A 16,920-nucleotide genomic window follows, 5' to 3' on the forward strand; every position below is an offset into this window, starting at 1 on the left:
TGAAAGAATACACTTTGGTCTAGGGACTATGAGGTTTTCCCCACTTGCACTTAATCACAATCTAATCTTAACATCACAACACCTTGTTTCTGCCTTGTCCCCTAAGCATGAAGTCACTTTCATCTTTATTTATTTTATTTATTTAGTTTGTCAAACATTACAAGATAACAGGTATAAGTATAAACATGGACAAAGGAAATGAGTACAAATAAATGGGGACAGTAATAGCAGTTATAGCAATAGCAGTTAGACTTATATACCGCTTCATAGGGCTTTCAGCCCTCTCTAAGCAGTTTACAGAGTCAGCATATTGTCCCCAACAACAATCCGGGTCCTCATTTTACCCACCTCGGAAGGATGGAAGGCTGAGTCAACCTTGAGCCGGTGAGATTTGAACCACTGAACTGCAGATAGCAGTCAGCTGAAGTGGCTGCAATACTGCACTCTAACCACTGCGCCACCTCGGCTCGAGTAGACAGGGATGATAGGCATGCTGGTGCACTTATGCACGCTCCCTTTACGGACTTCTTAGGAATGGGGTGAGGTCCACGGTAGACAATTTAAGGTTGAAGCTGTGGGGGTTTGAGGATGTAACAACGGAGTCAGGTAGAGCATTCCAGGAGTTGACCACTCTGTTGCTGAAGTCGTATTTTCTGCAATCGAGTTTGGAGCGGTTTACCTTGAGTTTGTATCTCTTGTTGGCCCATCTATTATTGAGGTTGAAGCTGAAGTAGTCATTGAGAGGCAGGATGTTGTAGCAGACAATTTTGTGTACTATGCTTAGGTCAAATTGTAGGCGGCGTAGTTCCAGGTTGTCCAAGCCCAAAATTTCGAGCCTGGTGGCATAAGGGATTCTATTGTGAGTAGAGAAGTGGAGCGTTCTTCTCGTGAAATACCTCTGGAATGGCTCAATTGTATTAATGTCCGATATGCAGTGTGGGTTTCAAGCTGTATTAGAGAATTGGTCTGGCAAAGGTTTTATATGCCCTAATTTGCAGTACAATGTTACCAGGTTAACAACTTTTAATGCCTTTTTGGCAATGCTGCTACAATGAGCTCTGGGGCTTAGATTATTTGATATGAGTACTCCAGAGGTGGGTTCCTACCAGTTCGCACCTATTCGGTAGAACCGGTTCGTCAAATCTACCGAACCAGTTAGAAGAGGTTCCACCAGTGGACCCGGAAAGCAGGCCACACCTACAGAAGAGGTTCCAAAAAATTTTGAAACCCACCACTGGAGTACTTCTAGGTTCTTGACAGAGTGAGGGTCGTCTACGCGGTCATATCTGCCCAGCGGGTATTTGGTGTTCTGATTTTTGTCATTTTATAAACACAAATTTCATTTGTATTTGTTCTGATCTTGTGCTCAGGCCATGAGTGACAGAGGCTTACGTCAACTGTATTACAAAAGTTATTCCATTACCAGGAGAGTCACCAGCTACATCAAAGGCTTTGTTATCTATTATCTTGAAGGCACGTCAGGTGATGGGCAGATTCTCAGGACAGAAACAATAGCATCAGGATATCTATTAGCAATGGGAGAGCAATTGGCTGATTTAGTTTTCTGCTGACTCAAAGATGAGGGAGAATAAATCTAATAAAACGGAGAAGTTGTCCACAGTAGTTCACACCCTGTCTCTGGCCTGGCCTGAACAAAACAAATCAAAGTATTGATTATTGTTAATTTGAATTTGCATTCTTTTTTAAAAAAATGTGTCATTGTTAATTTTAATTGGGTTTGGGGATATCCTATTTAATTTCTTTTTAACTTTTGCAGTATGTGTTTCTTTTAATGTTGTACGCCGCCCTGAGTCCTTGGGAGAAGGGCGGCATATAAATCGAACCACTCTAGCACCCTAGATTTTCATAATAAATTTCTGGTGAGACTCCTTCCTCTTTCATTTATCTCTTCCATCTTCGGGGTTGCACTAGAATTTTGATTACCAAACCAAATCTGGCTTTGTCCTGTCTCGGCCTGAGCAGCTTTAAGATGTGCGGACTATGCAGGCTGGAGGGAATTCTGGGAAGTGAAGTTCACACAACTTAAGAGTTATTGAGGCTGAGATGCCAGAGCAGTGTTTCTCAAACTTGGTAACTTGAAGATGTCCGGACTTCAACTCCCAGAATTCCCCAGCCAGCGAATGCTGGCTGGGGAATTCTGGGAATTGAAGTCCGGACATCTTCAAGTTGCCAAGGTTGAGAAACACTGCGCTAGAGGTTGGGGGAAACAGAAGATACAATATGGTGCAGAAGACTAGAAACTTGAGGATGTCCAATGCATTTTGCCGTTGTCTCTCAGCAGCTTTCTTCCAAGGTCGGTAAAATGAGGACTCAGATTGTTGGGGGGAAAATATGCTGACATTGTAAACCTCTTAGAGAGGGCTGTAAAGCACTATGAAGTGGTATATAAGTCTAAATGCTATTGCTGTTTTCACGTAGGGTGTCTTGCTGAGTTCAGGTGTATCTAGTGTAAAACTTCTTATTTTCGCCCCTCCCGAATGTTGAGCGAATGTTGAGTTTTATTGTTTAATTTATTTTTGTTCACATTTCTTTTTGCACTGTCCTACACTCCCTTCCTTTGTGATTGTAAGCCGCCCTGAGTCCCCTCAGGGAAAAGGGCGGCCTATAAATGCTCAATAAATGAAAAAAAAAAATGAAAAATGAAAGGTGAGAGAAATATCTGATGCTACCCAGGATCAAACTCACAGCCTTCTGATAGTGAGGCAAGAGCACTAGGACATCATGCTGTGCAAGTAGGAGAATATAATCTCAAAAAGAAAAATGTGTGAGTGTGTGTGAGTGTGTGTAAAATCAGGTAAGAGGTGAAGTGGAGTAATAGGGCGAGGTATGATTATAACCACGTGCATTCTTAGCCTTTGTTCTCAGCGTTGTACACTTATTAAAGGCACAAATATTTGTGCACGCGCACACCCCATAAATAGCCAAAGTGTCCCAAATTGCACTCAAGAATTAAAGACATATGGAAAAGGGCTATGAATTGCACAAAAGCTTTGGCTGAAAAAAAAAATGCACCGAATTCCAGCCAAGGAATAAAACAATTAAATGTATTTGTAATGGCTTATTTTGCATGATTGATGATCCTCTTGGTAGTCATCTCAGGCCATTTCCACAAAGCGTTGGCACCAGGCCTGGATTGGTACCACACACCCTTATGAGTCCTTGACATCAGCTGAGCCAATTTATTCCACCTAACTACTACAGCTCAAGAGGAACTGGGGGGAAAAAACACACATTTTGAAACGGAGGACATGGGAACACGATTTATTTGTGCATAGTATCCCCTACATCATCACCTTTCCAGTTTCTTTGACTCTCCCTATTCCCTGCAGCTGCTAGTTATATAGTACCCTAACTTTTGGGTTCCTAACTAGGATAAAAGAATGCTTTAGAACTCACATCCACATGCAAATTAGGTGAGGTGAGGCAAGGACAGGGTTGGGGAAGAGGCATTGGTAGAATGCTGATTTTTTTGTACTTCCCTTTTGGTCAGCTGCAGAGCAGATCCAGGTTCTGCAGCCTTAAAAAAACTTTACTTTAAAAGAACAAAAAAATGAGGCATGGGAGTTGAGATAGAAAGCAAAACACCCCTGCAATCTACTCAGTCCATGCAAATGAATTCTTGGAACCTGCATAAATTAAGGAATTTAGTTGCTTCCAACCCTTTTGTGAGTCCTGGCAAAGGAGAAGATTTGGAGACATCTAGTTTCTTTTGTTTAGAGTTGCTGGGTTCCAATTCATTTAGATTTTACTGTAAGCTAGACATGGTTTAGGTTTAGGTTTATTAGATTTATACGCCGTCCTTCTCCCAAGGACTCAGGGCGGCCTACAACATTAAAAGAAACACATAATACAAAAGTTTAAAAAAATTAAATAGAATATCCCGAACAAACCCAATTAGAATTGACAATAACATTTTTTTACAAAATTCAAATTAAAATTAACAGGGATCAATAGTTTATTTTGTTTTGTTCAGGCCAGACCAGCTTGCTGTAAAAGCCGACTTTTTAGGGCGCATCGGAAGGACCAGAGGTTGGGGATTATACGAAGCTCCGGGGGCAGCTCATTCCAGAGGGAAGGGGCTCCCCCTGGGGGTCGCTAGCCGACACTGTCTGGCCGACGGCAACCTGAAGAGGCCAACTCTTTGGGATCGTACTAGACAGTGGGAGGCTACCGGTGGCAGTAGGTGGTCTCGCAGGTATCCTGGGCCTAAGCCATGGAGCGCTTTAAAGGTCGTAATTAGTACCTTGAATCGCACCCGGAAGACAACCGGCAACCAGTGCAGGCCGCCTAAAAGGGGTGTAACATGGAAGCACCTAGGTGCCCCCATGATCACCCACGCAGCCGCATTCTGGACCAGTTGAAGCCTCCGGGTGTTCTGGTAGCATGGTAGTATGAACCTGGCTAGGGATTAATGTATACCTATTTGTTCTGACCCCCCCTCGTCCCACACCAAAGCACGCCGAGCCAAAGACACTTTACGGAATTTATTAACAGACAGACAGGTCCTTGGCAGCAATCCAGCACAGACAAGCCTTGGCAGCAATCCAGCCTGCCAAGCTAACACTACAGTTCTCCAACATTAGTTAACGCGTTGACTCCTGCAAAAGGGGCGTGTGCACAAGCATTCCTTTTATAGTCTTTAAGAGGAGCCTAATTACCACCAGCTGAGTGCAATTACCTCCTGTAACTGCGCAACTGTTCCTGACGCCTATTAGCTCTCCAGTGCCGGGCATCTAGGAACAACTCCCTTGGCTCCTCCCCACTGCTGACGTACGGATCTCACTCCCTTGTCTCCTCCCCACTGGTCCAAGGCTCAGGCGCCTCCTGGTGGCCAACCAGCCTCTCTGCGCCCTGCTCAGAGTCGGAACCCTGTCCAGGGTCCTCCACATCCTCCAAAGCCGACTCATAGGGCCCCTCGCTGTCGGAGTCTGGTGGTAGCTCCAACGGCGCCTGCTGGGCCACAACACCTATTATATATTGTTGCCTGTCCTTGGGGCCCCGGTGTCAGTTCTTTTATGTGCTGTAGTGACTGGAGGCTAAGCTCCTTTGCTCAGTTTCTTGTGGTTGTAAAATGTACAGTGTGAATCTTATCAGCAATCGCTGAATAACCTTCTTCTCCCGTACCAGCTTCAAATATTTGAGCAGAAGCTGAAACACTTTGTAGCTCTTCCTTCACACAGGAGGAGAAGAATGAGCTGGCCCTTTCTGACACTGTTCTCATTCAAACCTGCCAATCACATCCTGTGTCGCTCATGTGATCAAAGACAGGGGAATCTTTAAAAGAAGTCATTTCAGATAACATTTTGTGAGATCCGGATGCTCACCCACAGGGAGTCCATATCCCATGTACAAATTGGACTATCTTCTGGTGATCTTTGGTTAGGGATGGTTAGAAAAGGGGTTGAAAATAACATTGCCACCAATGTAAGGTGGCTACACAAGTAGGTTTCAATTTGTGCCGTTAATAAATCCCATGAAATGATTGCATTACTTGAATTTCAGTTCAGTTCAGTTTATTAAATTTATATGCCGCCCTTTCCCCCCGAAAGGGACTCAGGGTGGCTCACAACTCGAACCGGGGAGGGGGATACAGACAAAAGATTTAAAAACAACAACATAACAATATATAATTTAAAACTCACAACAGTCATACCATTCGAGACGGGGGCAACAGCTCTTTAGCCCCAGGCCTGTCGGAACAACCAGGTTTTGAGGGCTTTGCGGAAGGCCTGGAGGGTGGTGAGGGTTCGAATCTCCACGGGGAGCTCGTTCCAGAGGGTCAGAGCAGCCACAGAGAAGGCTCTCCTCTGGGTAGTCGCCAGTCGGCACTGGCCGGCGGATGGGATTCGGAGGAGGCCTAATCTGTGGGATCTAATCGGTCTAGTGGAGGTAATTGGCAGCAGGAGGTCTCTCAGGTACCCAGGTCCAATACCATGAAGGGCTTTATAAGTAACGACTAGCGCCTTGAAGCGTATCCGGAGACTAATAGGCAGCCAGTGCAGCTCGCAGAGGTTAGGTGTTACCTAGGTGTTGCACTATTCTAAGTGATATTTCTATGGAAAATAGGGTAATCGGTTCCAGCTTGGCATAAATAGGCAATTAAAATGTTTAAATAAATCTTTATATATCTATCAATGACATAACAGTAAAAGAAGATAAACCCACATCCAAAGGATAGCTTCTATCTCCCCTATTCTGCTGCAGTTCTTCAAAATGAGCCTCTTCTTTTTTTGAGTCTCCTTCCCCCCATTTTTGCACAAATGATGATTAGCATCTAAAACCCAACTGGCAACTTCATATGCACTAGTTTTATCCATGTGCAGTCTAGTCTCACACTAATTGTATTTTGGTTTGCACCAGTGGTGGGATTCAAATAATTTAACAACCGGTTCTCTGCCCTAATGACCAGCTGGGTAGGCGTGGCTTGGTGGTCATGTGACTGGGTGGGCATGGCCAACTCAACATCACTCAGATCGATGGGCACTTCGCCTTAGCTGTTACAATGTAATAAGGGTTAACTGGAGAGGCAGTTTCTGTAAACAAGGCAATATTGATGAGGCTAGAAACAACACCAGAATGTTTCCTTCCTGCTTTCCTTACAGGATTAGCCCTGTAAAGTGGGAAAAAACAAAAGGAGATTTCTTCCAACAATCGGTTCTCTGAACTGCTTAGAAAGTTACCAACCAGTTCTCCCGAATAGGTGCGAACTGGCTGCATCCCACCACTGGTTTGCACTGAATGTGACTTCTTATCAATTTATAAATTGCAAAATTTCAAATATAATAGTTGGAAAAAACACAGAAGAGAGCAACCAAATTGGATGGTCTTACAACTTCCTAAAATAATCAAGAGTATGAAAAGGTTCTTTAACTTAGAAAAAATGAAGAGACACCGTTGAGGCGTATAAAATCATATACATCATCGAATAAGGGATTTTTTTTCACCGTCAAGAATGCTAGGATATTGATAGAATAACAGACAACAGACTCTGACAGCGAGGGGCCCTATGAGTCGGCTCTGGAGCATGTGGAGGACCCTGGACAGGGTTCCAACTCCGAGCAGGGTGCAGAGAGGCTGGTTAGTCACCAGGTGGCGCCTGAGCCTTGGACCAGTGGGGAAGAGACAAGGGAGAGTGATCCAGAAGCCAGCAGTGAGTTGTTCCTGGATGCACACCATCAAAGAGCTACTAGGCGTCAGGAACAATTACGCAATTACGGGAGGTAATGGCGCTCAGCTGGTGGGCATTAGGCTCCTCTCCAGACTATAAAAAAGACTGCTTGTGCATACGGCCCTCTTGCAGAAGTCAACGCATTGACTAAAGAGAACTGTTGTAACTAACTTAAGCGGTATATAAGTCTAATAAATAGATAAATAAATAACTTGGCAAGCTGGATTGCTGCCAAGGTTTGTCTGAGTTGCTGCCAAGGTCCTTATCTGTTTGTTTGCTTGGCTTTCAGCCACCGAGATTTTGGTTTTGCTATTAAAGTACATTCTAGTTAAGCTCGTCTCGGCTTTTGTTACTAGACGGAGGAGGGGGTCAGAACAATTTTTTATATTTACTTTATTATTTTCTTATTTACTATGCGTCTTTATTCTCAGTAGATCCGGTCAGCTAACAGTGTCAACATGAAAAGCCTCAAGACTCCAAATCCTTAAAAAGAAAAGATAAAAGTCAAACATTTTTTTTTAAAACCAAAGCATTGTGAGGTTTCCTCTATAATACCTTTTCTCCAATGTACACTGAGTTATTACTAAAAAAAAACTCTGTGCAAACACTGAAGAGAGCTTTTGCTTCAGTGCCTTAAGCAAATCACTTTCTTCAAAACTTGTCCGTGTAATAATAATAGTTTCTTTGTGTTGCTTGGAGGCTTCTTCCAACGACTGAAGCCTTCCAGGCGAGGGTTCAGTGGGATGCACAGTGCTTCATTGAGGTGAACAATGTCACCATCACACTTTGCCAAAGCAAATCAACTTTCTGAGCAAGAGAAGCAGAACCGAGCTAATGGAAGCAGTTCTCAACTTACGACCCTTCGTTTACCACATGGGACTGAAACAGCGACTTACAACTGGTCCTTGCACTTTCAAACACGCGATCCAAATTCGGTTGCCTGACAGTTCTGCAAAGAGGGCGGTGTGCACAAGCAGTCTTTTTATAGTCTGGAGAGGAGCCTAATGACCACCAGCTGAGTGCAATCACCTCCTGTAATTGCGTAATTGTTCCTGACGCCTATTAGCTCTTCGATGGTGTGCATCCAGGAACAACTCACTACTGGCCTCCGGCTCACTCTCCCTTGTCTCCTCCCCACTGGTCCAAGGTTCAGGTGCCTCCTGGTGGCCAACCAGCCTCTCTGCGCCATGCTCAGAGTCGGAACCCTGTCCAGGGTCCTCCACATCCTCCAGATCCGACTCATAGGGCCCCTCACTTTTGAAGTCTGGTAGCAGCTCCAACGGTACCTGCTGGGCCACAACAGTTTTTGTCTCCAGGCCTTTAATCATCTTAGTTGCTCTTCTTTACAACTAAAAAACCATCTTTTTTGTAATGTGGTGACTGAAACTAGATGCAATATTCCAGTATTTGAAAATTGGGGGGCTACTTGGATGATAGCAACATAATTACACCATTCTCTGATGGGGATTATGAAGCTGTTTTAATTTCTCTGTTTATGTGTATGTCAGATATGCTAAAGGTACTGTAGGTAACAAATGGAGGTAACAATTAATGATGATTCAGTACTGCACTGACAAGCACTGTGCTATAAATGTAGAGTTCAGTTGCACCCAGTCTGAAAGCGTGAGCTTCCCTGCTTATTTCTGCCTAACCATATTAGAAAGCATGACACAATTGTGCATTAAGTCGACATATTTGTTTTTCCTAGCTTAGCAGCTGGCATGCAAGATTTCTGTGAATATGTGTGTTCCATTCATTTTAGGAAACATGGCTTAACGGTCATAAATAATTCTTCCTTCAAAGGATTTCTGTTAGGATTTCTCTGTTAGAGAAGGGGAACAATTTACCAAAGTACTGTAATCAAACTTCCTTTGAATGAATAATTTTTTACACCCTTTTGATCAGTGGAGGGTTTCAAAAATTGTTCCAACCTACTCTGTGGGTGTGGCCTCCTTTGTGGGAGTGGCTTGCCACCCATGTGACCGGATGGGAGTGGCTTGCCGCCCATGTGACCGGATATGAAGATGCCGACGACACTTGTCAGAACCACCTTAAATTCCCTCACACACAGCACTGGCATGCATAAGAATAGGATGTCAACTTGTTTTTTAAAAGGCATCTTTGGTTTGCGTTAAAACAACTTCAACACAAACAATGTTCTGATTGCACCACAAACGCAGTAGTCATCCTTACCTTTCACAGAGGCACTGAGTTTTATAAATATGAGCATGATAGTGTAGAATAATCATATCCAAGGACCAGTGGTGGGTTTCCAAAAATTTTGGAACCTCTTCTGTAGGTGTGGCCTGCTTTCCGGGTCCACTGGTGGAACCTCTTCTAACCGGTTCGGTAGATTTGACGAACCGGTTCTACCGAATAGATGCGAACTGGTAGGAACCCACCTCTGGTGAAAAGGGAAGGTGCGGAGGTGGCAATCAGTGGCGATGTGCTGTGGCAGCCTCAAACAGTTCTAAAACTGAGTGTGCGGAAGCCAAAAACGGCCAAGGGGTGGAGGCCGGCAGGTGGGCGTGTCTTCTCTGTATAAGACGCACAGACATTTCCACCCACTTTTAGAGTGGGATGAGTGCATCTTATACTCCGAAAAATATGGTATATTCAAAATTCTTTAAAATAATTGTTTTATCTTAATATGTAGAAAGAAAACCCTTGACAAGTTTATGCCTTTTCTTCTATGATTATCAACCATTTTACATACAAAATCTCAATCCCCTTTAACATAGTTGCTGAATTATAGTTTACACAAGAGACGTAGACTAGAAGAAATTCACTTTAAAGGTTTATCCATTTCATTTCATTTATTGAATTTCTGGGCCGCCCAATCCCGAAGGACTCCGGACGGCTTACAGAAATGAAAAATATTAAAAAATTATTAAAACAATAAGACACAACAAAGTTAAGAAGAAGCACAACATACACCCAATCAAAGGGGGGCTGGGCCTCAATCAAGAGGTCAACAGCCCCAGGCCTGCCGGAAAAGGCAAGTTTTAATACCTTTACGGAAGGCCATGAGAGTGGGTAGGGCCCGGATCTCTGGGGGTAGCTCATTCCATAGGGCCGGAGCGGCAACAGAGAAGGCCCTACTCCAAGGCGTCGCCAGCCGGCATTGTCCCGCTGAAGGCACCCGGAGAAGGCCCATCCTGTGCGATCTTATTGGTCTAAGGGAGGTATGCAGCAGAAGACGGTCTCACAGGTATCCGGGTCCTAGGCCATGTAGGGCTTTAAAGGTGATAACCAGCACCTTGAATCGTGCTCGGAGACCAATGGGAAGCCAGTGCAGCTGGCGGAGGATAGGTGTAGTATGGATGTACCTTGGTACACCCAATATCGCTCGTGCGGCTGCATTCTGGACTAATTGTAGTCTCCGAACACTTTTCAGGGGCAACCCCAAGTAGAGCGCATTACAGTATCCATTTTCCTATCTATAGATATGGATTAATGTGAACATTACTGGCCATATAAAATAAAACTCCCTTTTTACAATCCTGTAATCCTTTAATTTGGGGTAGAGTTGGGGCCACTGGGTGGAGCTGAGCTGGCTGGATGCCCTTCCTGACACCAATATCAGCAAAACTTGCAGCAAGGATTTTTTTTTGCGCCCTAGGAGAGAAATACCTGCCGCTATCTAGGATTGAACTTTCAACCTTCTGAGTGAGAAGCGAATGTCCTCACCACTAGGCCATCACACCGCTCACTGGCCATATAAAACAAATTACTATAATATTGAATTAGACAAATGGGAAAAATTTTGGGGAACAAACTTAAAAATGACACTATCAGTTGCATACAAGGAAAACCAGTACAAAATGTTTTACAGATGGCACCTGGCACCAACAAGGTTAGCTAAAATCTTAACAAATACCTCCCCAAAATGTTGGAAATGCGAATCAATACACGGAACATATTACCATTTATGGTGGACCTGTGAGGAGGCTAAAAATTTTTGGAAAAGGATCAAAAAATTGGCTGGAGGCAATAACAGGGGTTAAAATAGAATGGAAACCTGAAGTTTTTTTTAAATTAGGAATTATGTCTGCGAAATACAAAAAAGAAATCCAGTATTTAATACTACATATAATTACGGCGGCAAGGATTGCTTTGGCCCAGAAATGGAAAAAAACAAATTAATCCCAAGCGAAGATGAAATAATAAGAAAGGTTATGGACTGTGCCGAAATGGACAAACTAACTAAAGAAATCCAGGGAAAAGAAGAATCAGAATTCTACCAGATATGGGATAAATGGTATAGGTGGATGGAGGAAAGAAACAAAAAATCAATGAAGGAATATAACAAAACTCAAAAAATAATAGTTATGAGTAAAATAAGAGGGTTAAGAATGGGGAAATCCAAATGAAATACAATAGAAGGGGAAATAATATAAGATGAGCGGTATCAATTGATAATTGCTATTAGAAAGAACAGGAAGCTCCAGTTCGTATTGTATTGTGTAAATGTGGTGTATGTCTTAAGTTTTGTGTGTGTGTGTATTTTACATGTTTGTTAATAAAAAAAATTATTTAAATATTTGGAGTATTTTAGTTACTTGCTGTTTCACATTGATTGAAAATGATACCATGCTATCAAGAAAGTATTTATTCCTTTTCATAAATTCACTTTCTGGATAGTAAGCCAGTACTTTCAGAGTACTACCCTTATACAAACATTTTCTAAATTAGCAGTTACACATAATTTTGTGTCTAAACCTTCCTTCTGCTTAGGGATTCTTTGGTAAGGATATAGTATTGGATGTAATACAGTCCTAGGAGGGCTATTCCATATTCAAATCAGCTTATGGTACAAATCAGCTTACTGAGTAATTCCTGAAAAAAACAACGTATTAAGGCCTGGGGAAAAAGGAATGGAATCTATCTGACTCTTGAGGTTGAAAAGCTGTTCACTAGAAATAACCGTATTTTATTTGTATTTATTTATTTTGGAATTGTGCTGATATGGCTAATTTTTCTGAAAAAAAATCATAGTGTGAAGCATCATTTCTTTTGTTTCTTCTTTTCATAAGTCCATCAGTACATATCTCAGACAATTTAAGCTATAGTGCGTCTTTATGCACCGACGTATTTAAGAGTGCACTTTAAAATTGCACCTGAGGACATAAAATATGCACCATCATAAAACTTTGCAAAGACCTATATTCAATGGCTGTCCTAATCTGGCTGCTTGGCATTGCCTGTATGGCATATTTCCTGATGAATATGCAAGTAGTGGTAAGCTTAGGTTAATTGCTTTTTTATGTGTGTGCTTATGAATAGGAAGGAAGATAGGATTCCTGTTCCTTTTAATTACTGCGCATAGATATTACAATTAAGTGAATAGCAGTTATGGTCAGAGAGTGAAATAAGATGATGCTACTAAACAACAGGAATAACAAAATATATATTTTTCGTTCGAAGCATTTTTGATCCCTCTTCAGCCAAACTTATAGCAATAGCAATAGCAGTTAGACTTATATACCGCTTCATAGGGCTTTCAGCCCTCTCTAAGCGGTTTACAGAGTCAGCATGTCGCCCCCACAGTCTGGGTCCTCATTTCACCCACCTCGGAAGGATGGAAGGCTGAGTCAACCTTGAGCCGGTGAGATTAGAACCGCTGAACTGCAGATAACAGTCAGCTGAAGTGGCCTGCAGTACTGCACCCTAACCACTGCGCCACCTCGGCTCTTTTACAATTAAGTGAATAGCAGTTATGGTCAGAGAGTAAAATAAGATGATGCTACTAAACAACAGGAATAACAAAATATATATATTTCATTTGAAGCATTTTTGATCCCTCTCAGCCAAACTTATAACAATAGCAATAGCAGTTAGACTTGTATACCGTTTCAAGGGGCTTTCAGCCCTCTCTAAGTGGTTTAAAGAGTCAGCATATTGCCCCCAACAACAATCCGGGTCCTCATTTCACCCACCTCGGAAGGATGGAAGGCTGAGTCAACCTTTGAGCCGGTGAGATTTGAACTGCTGAACTGCAGATAACAGTCAGCTGAAGTGGCCTGCAGTACTGCACCCTAACCACTGCGCCACTTCGGCTCATATCTATCAAACAGTTAACTAAAATCAGTACAAGATTGTCCTTCACTGTAAAAGCATACAACATAACAGATGTACTATCAAAGGGAAGGACGAGGAAGGGGGAAAATACAGGTAGTCTTCAACTTACAACCAAAATTGAGACCCAAAGTTATGTTGTTAAGTGAGACATTTGTTCAATAAGTTTTGCCCCGTTTTACCACCTTTCTTGCCATAGTTGTTAATGGGAATCACTGCAGTTGTTAAATTAGTTGTTAAGTGACTCTAGCTTCCCCGTTGACTTTGCTCTTCAGAAGCTCGCAAAAGCTGATCAGATGACCACGGGGATGGTGTAATGGTTGTAAAGATGAACCAGTTACAAAATGTCTGGATTTTGATCATGTGACCAAGGGGATGCTGCAACGGTCATGAGCAGTGGTGGGTTTCTTCCGGTTCGCACCGGTTCGGGAGAACCGGATGGTGAAATTTACCGATCCGGTGAGAGGAGGTTCGACCGGTGGACCCAGAAGTAACTTCCGAATGCCTGCCCCAGCCCTGTCGCTCCTCGCTCCCCCTCGCCCGTCCAGAAGCCGCTCCATCGCTCGCTCCCCCCGCCCATCCACACTATCCTAGCCCAATTTGGTGTCAAGTCTCATACCTGGGAGTGGAGGTGGTGAACAGAGAAGCATGGAGAAGTCCAGCGACACAATCCACCAGAGAGCAGCGGCAAGCTCAGGAGTTTTCTCCTGGATTCCCCTCTGTCTTGCCTCCTCCGTTCTCCCAAAGTTCTTTCCCCAACATGTGATAGATTTCTACTGGATTCCTCTCTGTCCTGCCTTCTCCAATCTCCGTAATTTCGGCCCTCCAGTTGTCTATTTTGGGGAGGTTTTCCCCTCTCTTCCCCCACCCCTTCATATGAGTCCCAAATTTTTTTGCCACATGGCTTGGGGGTGATGGTCATGTGACTGAGTGTGTATGAGTGACATCAAGTTGGCCATACCTGCTCGGTCACATGACTGCCAAGCCACGCCCTCAAAATAGGCCACACCCACAGAATAGGTTCTAAGAAAATTTGAAACCAACCACTGGTCGTGAGTGTGAAAAACAGTCATAAGTCACTTTTTTCAGTGCCGTTGTACTCTTGATCACTAAATGAACTGTTGTAAATTGAGGACTGCCTGTAGTTCAGTAAAAAGTCCGAGATTCGGATAGCATGAGTAGCAGGATGAAGGCCTTCAGATTTTAACTGGATCTGGAAAAAAAATGCAGGGATACCCCTGATGTTTTAACTATTGATTTCGGCTGTTTTGGGTTTAAGGTCATACTAGATACCATATTAACTGCATGGAAGCCATTATTCATTGAAAACATGAAATGGATGTGGGATCTTGTTTATCCTCTGGGAATCATATTTTCATCAGGTATTCAGGTATTGGCCTCCCTGGCACTTTATATGTAAATATTTATTTGCCCAGTTTTATTCACTGCCAAAATGTGATTTCACACCGAGTGTTTTCCTACTAATTCTTTCTTTACAGCTGTTCAAAAGATTTCTCCAAAGAAACCCAGATATTATCACATCACCCTGTAATACACCCTTCTCACAAGGTTACTCTAGTTATTCATCATTCTGTCGTATTTATTACATTTCTCGGACATGCCTGGAAGCCTGTTGTTTTAATGCTAGCTATGAAACATCCCTCACTGTAAAATAAATGAATCAAACGCTTGAAAGGCAGAGAGGGAAAAATAGGAATCTTATCATGTGTAAACATTTCCCCTAAAGCGGAAACATGCATCATTATGAGATTGTTTAGGTGCGGCTTCACCGAATAATTAAAACTAGAACCCAGTTATGTTTTAAATCTAATTTTTATGGTGGTGAACACCTGCTTTCAAAATATTACTTTAAGGATGAGAGCAAATATTTGCCAAAGGGGAGAAGACAATAACGGCTAATGTGAGAATTCAGTTCCTCTTCTGCGTCTTTGTGCTCCCTCTGCTGTTTGAGAGGAGCAATTTTCCATTCTTGTACAGTGGCGGTGGGCACATGACAGCGAGGCTTACTACAGTGAAAACTGGCATCAGGGGAACTGGGATGCTGTTGCTTAGGGGTTCGATGCCTGCTCCTCTTTGCATCATTTAGATCAGGGGTCTCCAACCCTTGGCAACTTTAAGACTTGTGGACTTCAAGTCTTAAAGCTGTCAAGTTTAAACACCCCTGGGGTTTTTTTTTCTAAAGGGTTATTTGAATTTGAATTTGTGTTTATTTGTATGCCGCCCTTTTCCCTGGGGGGACTCAATCAAAAAAGGAAGGGGGAAACAGACTTTTACATATAGACAGTACATAATTAAAACGCAACATTCATACCATTCGGGCGGGACACAATCTTTAGCCCCAGGCCTGACGGGATAGCCAGATTCTAAGGGCCGTGCGGAAGGTCTGGAGGGTGGTGAGGGTACGAAGCTCCACGGGGAGATCGTTCCATTGGGTCGGGGCAACCACTGAGAAGGCTCCCCTCCGCGTGGTGGCCAGTCGGCATTGGCCAGCGGATGGAACTCGGAGGAGGCCTAAACGATGGGATCTAATGGGTCGTGTGGAGGTGATCGGCAGTAGGCGGTCTCTCAAGTACCCAGATCCACTACCATGAAGGGCTTTAAAGGTGGCAAGTAGCACCTTGAAGCGTATCCGGAGATCGACAGGTAGCCAGCGCAGCTCGCGGAGGATAGGTGTTACGTGGGTGAAGCGAGGTGCACCCACAATCGCTCGCGTGGCTGCATTCTGGACTAGCTGAAGTCGCCGAATACTCCTCAAGGGCAGCCCCATGTAGAGCACATTGCAGTACTCCAGCCTAGAGGTCACAAGGGCACGAGTGACTGTTGTGAGAGCCTCCCGGTTCAGGTAGGGGCGCAACTGGTGCACCAGGCGAACCTGGGCAAATGCCCCCCTGGTCACAGCTGACAAATGATGTTCGAAAGTCAGCTGTGGGTCCAGGAGGACTCCCAAGTTGCGGACCCTGTCTGAGGGGTATAATGTTTGACGCCCCAGGTTAGGGGTGAAAGGGGTCTTGTCACCCTTGCATGGGGGGAAGAGTGCATGTTGGGGTCACACATGCATGTGCAGGGTGCATGCGAGGGTTGGACATGTATGTGGGAGGATGGGACATGTGCTTGGGGGTGCATTGCATTTTGGGGGTTTGGGCACGCGCGCGCCCTTTGGGCACTCAGTCCAGAAAAGGTTATCCATTACGGGCCTAGACTATCCTGTGTTCTTCAAATATGTTGGGGGGAAAAGTCATAAAATTCTTGGCAGACACTGGCTTAGAATTCCGGGAATTGTCATCCTTGAACATCTAGAATGCACTAGGGTGGAGAAATATATTGTGTGGAAATGAAGACAAAAACTTGCCTTTAATTTTTAATTTTGTAAAAAATGTTAAAGACAAAGACTTCGATGACAGAGAACTAAATTATACTTGGTGATACCTTACTTATTTTTGCTGTAATGCAATGGATATTACACTGAGTCATTGGGAGTCCAAATTTTGCTAGGCAATCAAAATGGGAAGGAATCTTTTCATTTTGAGCCGAGGTGGCGCAGGTGGCGCAGTGGTTAGGGTGCAGTACTGCAGGCCACTTCAGCTGACTGCTAGATCAGCAGTTCAGCGGTTCAAATCTCACCGGCTCAGGGT

The 16,920-nt window shown here is 43.7% G+C and overlaps 1 protein-coding gene across 1 annotated transcript in view; it reads left to right on the forward strand.

The window, feature by feature from the left end:
* Nucleotides 1–16,920, forward strand: part of F13A1 (coagulation factor XIII A chain) — a 111,859-nt gene that overhangs the window by 17,092 nt on the left and 77,847 nt on the right. The window lies entirely within an intron of this gene.

Source organism: Thamnophis sirtalis, unplaced genomic scaffold, assembly GCF_051295495.1.
Source record: "Thamnophis sirtalis isolate CommonGarterSnake01/CBP01778 unplaced genomic scaffold, rThaSir2_p1.2 scaffold_2, whole genome shotgun sequence".
Classification (NCBI taxonomy): Eukaryota; Metazoa; Chordata; class Lepidosauria; order Squamata; family Natricidae; genus Thamnophis; species Thamnophis sirtalis.